Raw genomic sequence first — 12733 nt, 5'->3', positions numbered from 1 at the left:
GGAAGAAGGGGACAACAGAGGATGAGATGGTTGGATGGCATCACTGGCTCAATAGACATGAGTTTGAATAAACTTCAGGAGTTGGTGATGGAAAGGGAGGCCTGGCATGCTGCAGTCTATGGGGTCGCAAAGAGTTGGACACGACTGAATGACTGAACTGAACTGAACTGATAGTAGTTCTATTTTTAGTTCTTTAAGGTACCTCCATACTGTTTTCCATAGTAACTACACCAATATACATTCCCACCAACAGAGTACGAGCATTCTTGTCTTCACATCATTTCCAACATTTGTTATTAATATTTGCAGATTTTTCTGATGATAACCATTCTGACAGGTGTGAGGTCATACCTCATTGTAGCTTTGATTTGCATTTCTCTAATAATTAGTGATACTGAACATCCTTTGATGTGCCTGTTAGCCATCTGTATGTCTTCATTGGAAAAATGTCTACTCAAGTCTTCTGCCTTTTTTTCAATTGGATTGTTTGGGTTTTTGTTTTTTGTTTTTTTTTGAGTTTGAGCTGTCTGTATACTTTGGATATTAACTCCTCATTGGCCACATTATTTCAAATATTTTCTGCTATTTCAGAGGTTATCTTTTCATCTTATCTATTAATTCCTTTCCTGTGTAAAAACTTTTAAGCTTAACTAGGTCCCATTTGTTTATTTTTACTTTTATTTCTTTCACCTTTGAAGACAAATCCAACAAAATATTGCTCCAATTTATGTCAGAGAGTGTTCCACCTATGTTCTCTTTTAGTTTTATGGTTTTAGGTCTTACGTTTAGGTCTTTAAACCATTTTGAGGACTTCCCTAGCGGTCCAGTGGTTAAGAATTAACATGCTAATGAAGGAAACAGGAATTTGATCCCTGGTCCTGGAAAATTCCACATGCTGCAGGGCAGCTAAGACCATGCACTGCAACTATTGAGTGTGCTCTAGGGCTCGCAAGCCATAACTACTGAAACCCGCTCGCTCTACAGTCCATGCTCCACAACAAGAAAAGCCACCGCCATAAGAAGCCCCTGCACGACAAATAGAGAGGAGCCCCTGCTCTCTGAACTGGAGAAAGTCAGCATGCAGCAACAAAGACCCAGCACAGCCAAGGATTAATTAATTTTTAAAAAGATGTTTTGAGTTTATTTTTGTGCACAGTGTGAGAAAATGTTCTAATCTCATTGTTTTATATGTAACTATACAGCTTTCCCAGCACTACTTGCTGAAGAGACTGCATTTTTTCCATCACATATTCTTGGCTTCTTTGTCATAGATTAAATGACTGTAGGTGCATGAATTTATTTGGGGGCTTTCTATTTTGATAGTAATTGCATTAAATCTGTATATTATTTTGGGTAATATGGCCATTTTAACAACGCTGTTTCTCCCAAGCCAAGAGCATGGGGTATCTTTCCACTGTTTTGAGTCATCTCCTTCTCTCAATTTCCTTTATCTATGTTTTATAGCTTTCAGCGTATTGGTCTCTCACCCCCTTGGTTAAATTTATTCCTAGATATTTTTTTATGTTTTTTTTTTTAACTTTCTCTTCATGATATTTAATTATCAGTGTATATTAATTTTATATCCTGCAGCCTTGCTGAATTTATTAGTTCTAATAGCTTTCGGGTGGAGACTATAGAGTTCTCTATATAGAGTATCATGCCATCTGAAAATAGTGACAGTTTTACCTCTTCCCTTCCAATTTGGATACCTTGTATTTCTTTTTCTTGTTTGCAGTGGCTAGGACTTCTTGTGCTAATTTTAAAAGAAGTGGTGAGAGTAGATAACCTTGTCTTTATTTTGGAGGAAAACCTTTCAGTTTTCACTATGGAGTGTAATGTTAGCTGTGGGTTTGTCATAAATGGCGTTTATTATGTTGAGATATGTTCTCTCTAAATCAACTTTGATGAGAGCTTTTATCATGAACGGATGTTGAATTTTGTCAAATGCTTTTTTCTCCATCTACTGAAATTATCGGGTGATTTTTATCCATCTTTTTGTCAATGTGGTGTACATTAATTGATTTGTAGATATTGAACCATCCTTGTATCCCTAGAATAAGTCCCACTTGATCATGTTTTTGTATAATGTTGAATTCAATTTGTTAATACTAATACTTTGCTGAAGATTTTTCCCTCTATACTCATTAGAGATATTGGCTTGCAGTTTGCCTTTCTGTGGTATGTTTGTCTCGTTCTGGTATCAGGGTAATAGTGGCCTGGTAGAATGAATTTGAGAGTATTCCTCCTCTTCAATTTTTTGGGATCTTTTGAGAAGGATAACACTTCTCTTTATATGTTTGGTAGAATTCCCATGGGAAACACTCCAATCCTGGACTTTCGACTGCTGAGAATTTTTTAATAAATTAAATTTCAGCCTCTTGAGAAATCTGTATGCAAGTCAGGAAGCAACAGTTAGAACTGGACATGGAACAACAGACTGGTTCCAAATAGGAAAAGGAGTACATCAAGGCTGTATATTGTTACCCTGCTTATTTAACTTATATGCAGAGTACATCATGAGAAACGCTGGGCTAGAAGAAGCACAAGCTGGGATCAAGATTGCCGGGAGAAATATCAATCACCTCAGATATGCAGATGACACCACCCTTGTGGCAGAAAGCAAAGAAGAACTAAAGGGCCTCTTGATGAAAGTGAACAAGGAGAGTGAAAAAGTTGGCTTAAAGCTCAACATTCAGAAAACTAAGATCATGGCATCCGGTCCCATCACTTCATGGCAAATAGATGAGGATACAGTGGCTAACTTTATTTTTGGGGGCTCCAAAATCACTGCAGATGGTGATTCCAGCCATGAAATTAAAAGACACTTACTCCTTGGAAGGAAAGTTATGACCAACCCAGATAGCATATTAAAAAGCAGAGACATTACTTTGCCAACAAAGGTCCGTCTAGTCAAGGCTATGGTTTTTCCAGTGGTCATGTATGGATGTGAGAGTTGGACTATAAAGAAAGCTGAGTACAGAAGAATTGAGGCTTTTGAACTGTGGTGTTGGAGAAGACTCTTGAGAGTGCCTTGGACTGCAAGGAGATCCAACCAGTCCATCGTAAAGGAGATCAGTGCTGAGTCTTCACTGGAAGGACTGATGCTGAAGCTGAAACTCCAATACTCTGGCCACCTGATGTGAAGAACTGACTCATTTGAAAAGACCCTGATGCTGGGAAAGATTGAGGGCAGGAGGAGAAGGGGACGATAGAGGATGAGACGGTTGGATGGCATCACCGACTCAATGGACATGGGTTTGGGTGGAGTCAGGGAGTTGGTGATGGACAGGGAGGCCTGGCATGCTGCGGTTCATGGGGTCGCAAAGAGTCGGACACGACTGAGCAACTGAACTGAACTGATTAGTGATTAGCCTGTTCATTTTGTCTATTTCTTCCCAATTCAGTCTTGGAAGACTTATGTTTCTAGGAATTTATTCATCTAGGTTGTCCAATTTTTTGGCATATATCTGTTTGTAGTATTCCCTTCTGTTTTTTGTATCTCTGTGATATTGGTTATTTCTTCTCCTTCATTTCTTATTTTATTTGGGTCCTTTCTTCTTGATGAGACCTGGCTAAAGGTTTATCAATTTCGTTTATTTAAAAAAAAAAAACAGCTTTTGCTTTCATTGATCTTTCTATTTTTCTCTTGGTCTCTAAATTATTTATTTTCTCTTTGATCTTTATTATTTCCTTCTTTCTGCTGAATTTGGTTCTTGATTGTTCTTGTTTTTCTAATTTCTTTACTTGACAGGTTAGGTTGTTTATCTAAGTTTTTTTCTTGTTGCTTGAGGTAGGCCTGTTTTGTCATAAACTTCCCTTTTACAACTGCTTTTGCTGTGTCTCATAAATTTTGGAAAGTTGTGTTTTTATTTTCATTTGTCTCAAGGTATTTTCTGATTTCCACTTTGACCCACTGGTTCTTAAGCAGCATGTGGTTTAGCCTCCATGTATTTGTTTTTCCAATTTTTCTTCCTGTGATTGATTTCTAGCTTTATACTGGTTATAGGAAACCAGTCAGTTTTGTGCAGTTTCAATCTCCTTCTCTTACTGAGTTCAAGCTTGTAATGCTTACCACACAACAAGCTAATAAATCAACAGATAAGCTGTTGGAGCAAGGAATAGCAACTTTATTTGGAAAACCAGCAAATTAAAAAGAGGTGGGTTTGCGCTTCAAAGAAATATCTTGCTTGAGTTAGAATTCACGTTTCTTTTATATTAAAAGGGGAGAGAGTTGTCAAGCATTTCCTGGTTCCAATCAGGCTCTGGAGGGGATGTGTTCATTTTGCCTCCCTCAGTCATTTACAGGGCCTGGCCAGGATGTTTCCTGTGAGCTAAAAACTGGTATTTTAGCTTAACGCTCATTACCTGGGAGGCAGGTTTCCCAGAAGTGAGCCATTATGTATAAATTAAGTTTTATAGGCAACATCCCTTTAGTGATTATCTAGTAATAGAATATAAAGGTTCTTCCCTATAACACTTCCTCTGCCTTGTTTGAAATGTAAGCATGCATGTGCATGCTCTTCATGAGCAGAGTCTAGTTTTCTAACAGCATCACTATCATTCCCACTGGTTTTCAAACTAGCAAAGGGGACTCATCCTCCAGGAACTGGATCCCAGGGCTGGGGCAATCAATATGTGGTTCAAACCACTCACTCTCAGGGAGGATCTCCAAGCCTGTGTTATCCCCCTTCCTCCCAGGGGCACAGATGCTTTTCTTCCCTTCCTACATAATTCCATGTGGATGTATCTTCAGAGCTGGTTGTATAAGAGTCTTTCCAACAGTCTTCAGTTTGTTTGCAGTGAGGATTGCTCCACATGCAGATGTATTTTTGATGTGTTCAGTGGGGGGAGGTGAACTCCACATCCTCCTACTCTGCCATCTTGATCTCTACTCAACTGTGCTTTTATTGTTATATCTTTCAGATGAATTCAAAGGTAAGGCTGAAGGTAGAGAATGAGAGCAAATGGTAGGAAGGGGAAAAAAATTTTAAGTAGACAATAGGGCAAAGGGGAGAAAGGAAAAATTTTTAAGAAAAAAAAAAAAGCTTAAAAATAAAATCTTGATTTCTTAGGAAAAGATGCACTTTTATACCATGGCCAAGATTGTGGGCACAAGTTTCATAGATACAAGGTAAGGACCTGAGGGATTCTAGGAAGGCCCACTTGCCCAGATACGCTTCATCTACTTGCCAGAGCATCCAGGATGCTCTACTGAAAATTCATAGCCTTAAATTTCAAAGATTTATTGACCATGGCTAAACCTTTGTCAAAGTGCCAGTACACTGTGAGGAGTAATGTTGAGATATTATCAAAGAATAGCTTTCAGCAGCATTTCCCAACAGGTGTTTGATGCATGAGAAAGGAATTCCATGCTTAAATGGAAAAGGTTGAAAAGCACTAAATATTATTTTTCTTTCTTATTGAGTCACAATATGTATTAGCATATGAAAAGCTGTGGAAAGAGCTACATGTAGGAAAAAAAATCTTAAACTTTTTAAAACTTAGCAATTCTAAAACTCAACTGACATTGAGATTCTTCTGGCAGCTATGAGGGTTAATAACAACAGCTGGCTGAATGTAAGACATCAAAAGTGAAACAAAAAAAGATTGGGGCCAAAAAGCAGTGCTCAGATGATGAAGAAAGTGCTGATAGGGAGTATGGACTCCTCCTAAGGACAGACTGAGTATATTCAACCCTCTTTCTTGGATGCAAGCATCTGCTGGATACAATTCATTTGGTAGACAGCTTTCATTTTGTTGGTGATAGGTGGTCAGTCCTTGCAGAATCATTTCCCTTAGGGTGTATTTTAAGATACATCACTGTTATCTAAAGATAAGACAAGAGACAGTCATATCAAGTCAAGACATTGTCTTCTGCCTCATTTGATGTCCTTTATATAAAGCACCACATTGAAAAAGTTTTTCAGAACTTAGTGCTAAAAACAATTTTGCCTTCCCTAAGGAACTGAGATGCTTCCTCCTTCCCAAAAAAGACTCTTAAGCCTTTCTATTTGCTTTGATCACCAGCAAACCCAAAGCCAAATGTCAGAGCAAATCTAACAGCCACATGGCTAGAATGTTTGGGATCTTCTTCCTGTTCTTATTGATGTCTCCTCTACTCATGACTCTCTCCTTCTCATTTCCTATTAGTTTATTGTCTCTGCTTGTTATAAACCACCACAGGCCAATTTGGGAATATAAGAGGGGACAGGTGAGAAGATGGAAACATAAAGAGAGACAAACAGAAATGACCAGCTCCTGTAAGATCTATATGGAACACAACACCAGTACCTTACATGGAGTCTGGAATATTGTTAATGCCTAATTCCTTTTAATATTTTTAAGTGAAAAAGTATTCCCAGATGATATTTGCCCCACCAAGATATTCAGGAAGATGTGTTTCTTGCTGAAAGATATATCAAGGATACTGAGCATGGGTTAGGCTGCCAACTCCCACTAGTGCTTGGGTTGAAGGAATTCTACTAAGGGTGGACTAAGAAGTAACTCTGGAGTGGCAGTGAGAACATGCCAGGAATAAGCCAGAGAACCTGGCAGGTAATGTCCATGACAGATTCCCCTATGGATCTGCAGAGGGGTTAGAGTGAGTTCACTTCTTCTGCTGAAAACAGGGGGATCTGCAAATAAGAGGTTAGCATAAAGCATGATTTACAGGGGAGTAGACACCCACACACAGACACACACACACACACACAGAGCTAGTATGTCTGGGTGAGGGCATAAACTTGGAGGAAAAACCTCATATTGTCTATTCAGAATGCATTTTGTAAAAAAGAGAAATTGCAGAACAAGCATTTGTGTTCCAAAGGGCTCAAAAACATGTCACCATACAGTTGACTGGTCATATTATAGGAACCACATTTGGACACAGCTCCTGAAAAACAATGCCAACTTTATTATCCGATAATAAGCTAAACCAAAGATATTTTAATGTATAACTTGAGGTTAAAACGCCTCCCCCATCACTCCTGAGAGATTAGAAGGCACAGAGTAAGAATACAAGAATCTATAGAGTTGGTGAAGCTTTGACAAGGAGTGCTGATTCTGAATATGGTTTCACAAAGGCACAATTACAGCCTGGTCTGACGGGCTCCCATCTGCGGTACCTTGTAGGGTAACCATTCCGAGGAACCAATCGGAGAGGAGGTAGTGGTAGCACTAGTTCTTGTATAATTTTCCCAGGGGAAACTATACTGATTATTCATTCCAACAACACAGAGAGATTTCCACGTCCTGCCACTACACCTAGGTGTGTGTGTGTATGTGCTCAGTCGTGTCTGACTCTTTGAGACCCCATGGACTGTAGCCCTCCAGGCTCTTCTGTCCATGGGATTTCCCAAGAAAGAACACTTGCATGGATTGCCAGTTCCTTCTGCACTGGCTCAAACCAGGGATTGAACCCATGTCTCCTGCCTTGCAGGAAGATTCTTTACCACTGAGCTACCTGAGAAGTCTACAACTGAGGGTATATGAAGTTAAATAAAACATGGACCCTGCCCTAAAGATGTGAGTTAAGTGTCCCAAAATTGTGACTTTTTCTCTTATAAGTTGACCTTTAGTCTCCTTCAAAATCCTTGCTCTTCAGAGACAGGGAGAAGGTGATGTATGCAGCTGAAAGGAGTGCTGTTCTTGTAATGAGTATGCTTGCTCTGGGCTCCTTATTTCTCTTGCACTTGCTCTGAAAGCCAAACTGAAGAGCCCCAGCAGCCCATCATGATATAGAAGCATATACCACTGACTATGTGTGAAAGTCACCCAGTTGTACCACTGCTGATAATTCTGTGCTATTTGGAGCTAATCAGAGAATGGGAGTAAGAGAAGGAAGGAGAATGCTTACCTTCCAAAATAGGAATTTTTCAAAGGAACTTCTGGCTCTCTAGGGCATTAGGTCTCATCTGCCTCTCATGTTGTCCTATTTCTCTTCTCCTATTGAGAACTAAATTTCATTTAGTTCTATCCTCGCCATCTTTGTTTCTTTATCTCCCATCCACTCCTCTGCTCACTGCCCTCCTCACTCCACCAAAACCATCTCACTAACATCAGATTGCCTCCATGTCAAGAAATCTGAAGAACAATTTCCAGTCCTGTTACCTGAGCTCTCGGTAACACTCAACACATCTAGCCACGTCATCCTCTTAAAACCCTCGTGTTCCTTGACCTATAATAATGCCGGGTGGGATGAGCTACAAGCTGGAATCAAGATTGCCAGGAGAAATATCAACAACCTCAGATATGCAGATGATACCACTCTAATGGCAGAAAGTGAAGAGGAACTAAAGAGCCTCTTGATGAGGGTAAAGGAGAAGAGTGAAAAAGACATCTTAAAACCCAGCATTCGAAAAACTAAGATCATGGCATCTGGTCCCATCACTTTATGGCAAATAGAAGGGGAAAAGGTGGAAGCAGTGACAGATTTTCTCTTCTTGGGTTCTAAAATCTCTATGGATGGTGACGGCAGCCATGAAATTAGAAAGACAATTGCTTCTTGGCAGGAAAGCTGTGACAAATCTAGACAGTGTGTTAAAAAGCAAAGACATCACTTTGCCAACAAAGGTCCACATAGTCAAGGCTATGGTCTTTCCATTTTTCATGTATGGACATGTGAGCTGGACCATAAAAAAGGCAGAGCACCAAAGAATTGATGCTTTCTGGCCGTGGTGCTGGAGAAGATTCTTAGAGTCCCTTGGACTGCAAGGAGATCAACCAGTCAATCTTAAAGGAAATCAACCCTGAATACTCTTTGGAAGAACTGACACTGAAGCTTCAATACTTTGGCCACCTGATGCTAACAGCTGACTCATTAGAAAAGACTCTGATGCTGGGAAAGATTGAAGGCAGAAGGAGAAGAAGGCATCAGAGGATGAGATGGTTGGATGGCATCACCGATTCAATAGACATGAACTTGGGCAAACTCCAGGAGATGGTAAGGAACAGGGAAGCCTGGACTGCTGCAGTCCATGGGATCTCGGAGAGTCAGACATGACTTGGCGACTGAACAACAGCCACTCCTAGAACGTGCTTCTCATTCTCATCTCTTGGTACTTTGTCCATCTATACCTGACAATTCTACATGGGATTTCCTCAGGAAAATATTCCAGGTACTCTTCAACTCCACATTCCATTCTCACACAGGGCCAGGAGATGAATGGGAATGGCACCCACTGGAGCTTTGCATCCTGCATGGATTTACAAGAGGATGAGTTCATGCACCCTTATAGCTTCAACTAGCACCTCTTTGCCAATAACTCCAACTTTGTGTTTCTAGCTGAGAGCTTCTTTTTTTAATACAGACCCACATGCCTACAGCTTATACAACATCGCTGTATGTTTATTTTACAGATAACTCATTACGTAGTGGGCCTCCCTGGTGGCCCAGTGGTAAAGAATCTGCCTGCCAATGCAGGAGATGTGGGTTTGATCTCTGGGTTAAAAAGATCCCCTGGAGAAGGAAATGGCAACCCACTACAGTATTCTTGCCTGGGAAATCCCATGGACAGAGGAGCCTGGCAGGCTACAGTCCATGAGGTCGCAGAAGAATCGGACATGACTAAGCATCTAAACAACAAAATTACTTAATATATTCAAAACTGAACTTGAGACCCACTATTCCTGCAGTGTGCTATCTCAGAGACGGAAACTTAGGAGCTTTCGTTGATACTTTGGTCTCCACTACTTCTCATATCCAATCACCAACTAAAGGCTTCCAATTCCATCTTCAAAACACATCTTGAATCACATCCACTTCTCTTTACCCCAAAGCCATCACCAAAGGCCAAGTCTCCAAATGAACCCTCACCTGGACTAGGATGACATCTTTTTAAATTATCTTCATGAATTACTTCCTGCTTTCCACTAGTCCATTCTTCACATGACAGCCAGAGTATGATTTTGTAAGTGTGAAAATAATCATGAGTTCCATACAGTCAAGATTTCAAATGGACAGAGATGTAACATCTTTTAGGGCTCTGAAAATGAACTTATTTTTAAAGTCACAAATGTACTTAGAAGTAGAAAGCTGAATCTTGGAAAACCAAGGTGCATGACATCATTTGAGTTAAATACTCCAATTCAACCAACCAACCACTACAAGATTCCCCTCAGGATTCTCCAAACTGTCTTCCTTCCACTTGAGGATGATCCATGATCCTGTGATGACTACATCTTATCCTAGCCTTGGGAGAATGAGGCATAAGGTAACTTTTCCATAATCATCCTTTATCCTTAGGGACCTCTGTTGAAACTGACCTCATCTTGACTGACCCCACCAATGCTGTCCTCTGTTCTTCCACAGCTTCTAAAAACTAAGTCTTTTACATATATCAACTCATTTAATTCACAACGCCTTGGATCTGTCATCTCTTAGCACTTTGTGCTCCCTTATCTGCCTCAGAAAACCAAGGGCTTTTGTGGCTTTTTCCACATCATACTGCATGTGCTTTCTGAACTCTTTCAGTCTACCCTTAAGCCAGTTCAGCCCAACATCTCACTAATCACTGCCCTTCTGTCACTCCAGTTCTATGGTGGGCATGAGACTTCTCTCTGACCATTGTAGCAACCCCACGCTACTCCCAGGAAAGCAAGATATGGGCTCCCTCTGCTCTCAGATTCACGAGATAGGTTTGACATTCCTGTAATTCCCCCAACACTACTCTCATCAAAGTCTAAAACTTGAGAGAAGGGTGTCTCAACCCTTTCTTAGAAATCCACACCAGCTGTTAACTCTCTTGCTCCCTCATCTCAATTCTGAAGCTCCACTCACCTGCCAAAAGTGTTTAAAGAACTTCTCTGTATGTCAGAGGAATCTGGCCTGAATCTTCTCTCTTATTTGTGAATAAATTTTATATATTATTTCTTCAGGCTCTGACAAAGAGTATATAGAATTTACTGATGATGATGATCCTACTTTGGAGAGATTCATAAAAACTTTTCTGACTCAAGAATTAGGCTTTTCATTGAAAACTTAGGCTTTCATCTATACCTCAATAAAGATGAAAAGAATAAAACTTAGGCTTTTTAAGAGTCTTATCTGCTATGGGCTTCAAATAATCAACTGACTTCTTTTTCTAGACTGAATCTGTTCTTCCTCTTAGCTAACGGATGCCACTGCCTGAGGTGAAGACTGTGGAATACTGAGGGGGAAAAAAACGTGAGAAAGGAAAAAAAAAAAATGTCAGTTTTTAAAAACCTCCAACTTTTATCCTGAAATAAATGCATTCATGCCCTCTTGAAACTCTGTGTCTCTCTTCTTAATTGGGAGGTAATTAAGTTTAGGATATACAATGTGTTGATTTGATACCTTTATATATTGCATTATGATTACCGTCATAGCATTAGCTAACAGTTCCACCACATCACATAACTATTTCACTTTATGGTGAAAGTATTTAAGGTCTAGTCTCTTAGCAATTTTGTAAGTTTATAATATAGTATTGACTATAATCACTGTGCTGTGCAATAGATCTCCAGGACTTACTTATCTACTAATTTCTTTTTTTATTTTGGCTGTGCTGGGTCTTTGTTATGGGGCATGTGCTTTTTTTTTGCAGTGAACAGGCTTCTCTTGTTGCAGTGCCTGTGGCATGTGGGATCTTAGTTCCCCAATCAGGGATCAAACCTGCGTCCCCTGCACTGGAAGGTGGATCCTTAACCACTGGACCAACAAAGAAGTCCTACCTACTAGTTTCAAGTTTTTACCCTCAGACAACATCTCCCCAATTCTCCCACACCCCCAACCCCTGATAACCACCATTCTACCCTGTTTTTATGAGTTCAGCTTTTTAAAGGAACTTTAATTGATGTGTAACTTACATACAGAAGAGCAAACAAAAGCAAACAAATCATGAAGGTACAGCTTGATGAACTTTCACCAAGAAAACATATACCCTTGTGACAGCAACAGATCAGGAAGTAAAACATAACTAGACCAGGTACTGTGTATCCCACCTATACCCTCAAACAACCTACAGTCCATAGGATCACAAAGAGTCAGACACAACTGAGTGACTAATTATACCCTCAAAAAGAAACTACCATCCTGACTTCCACCACTAGCCACTAACTTTCCCAGTTTTTGGACTTTAATGGAATCACACATTGCATTTGTGCTTGGCTTCCTTCCCTCAAAATTGTATACATGACATTCATTCTACAGTTTTGCACATGGCAGTAGCTTATTCATTGGCATTGCCTTATAAATTTTAATTGCATGACTACATCACAATTTATTCATCCACTCTAGGCTGGTGAATGTTTTGGCTGTGCCCAGTTTACAGGACTATTGTGAACAAGTAGATAAGAACATTCATATACATACTTTTTGGTGTACATACTATATACATTTCTTTTGCTATACACTAGCAATAGTATTACTAATTCATAGGCTTACACATTTAGCTATATAATAGATGTTGCCAATTTTTTTAAATGGTTGCACCAATTTAATTCTCATTAATAACAGCTGAGAATTCCAACTGTTCTGTATTTTCACCCATACTTAGAATTGGCAGTCTTTTTAATTATAGCTGTTCTCATGAGTATACGGCAATATTGTGTTAAAATTTGCATTTCCCTGAGGACTTAGGCAACTTTTCATGTGACTGCTTTCCATTTGTTTTGTCCACCCTGGTAACTGAAAATTCTACTAAAATTTCACAGAGTAGAAATTTCAAAGGGGCAGTTAAAAAAAAAGAGAAAGGAAAAAAGGAAGCTAGGAAGA

General features: G+C 39.7%; 1 protein-coding gene across 13 annotated transcripts in view; it reads right to left on the bottom strand.

The window, feature by feature from the left end:
• Positions 1–12733, bottom strand: part of CHODL (chondrolectin) — a 593574-nt gene that overhangs the window by 390292 nt on the left and 190549 nt on the right. The gene's annotated exons all lie outside the window — the stretch shown is intronic.

The sequence above is a fragment of the Giraffa tippelskirchi genome, chromosome 2 (assembly GCF_054371585.1).
Source record: "Giraffa tippelskirchi isolate mGirTip1 chromosome 2, T2T-mGirTip1v1.2.pri, whole genome shotgun sequence".
Taxonomy (NCBI): Eukaryota; Metazoa; Chordata; class Mammalia; order Artiodactyla; family Giraffidae; genus Giraffa; species Giraffa tippelskirchi.
This window is presented reverse-complemented; position numbering and strand designations above follow the sequence as displayed.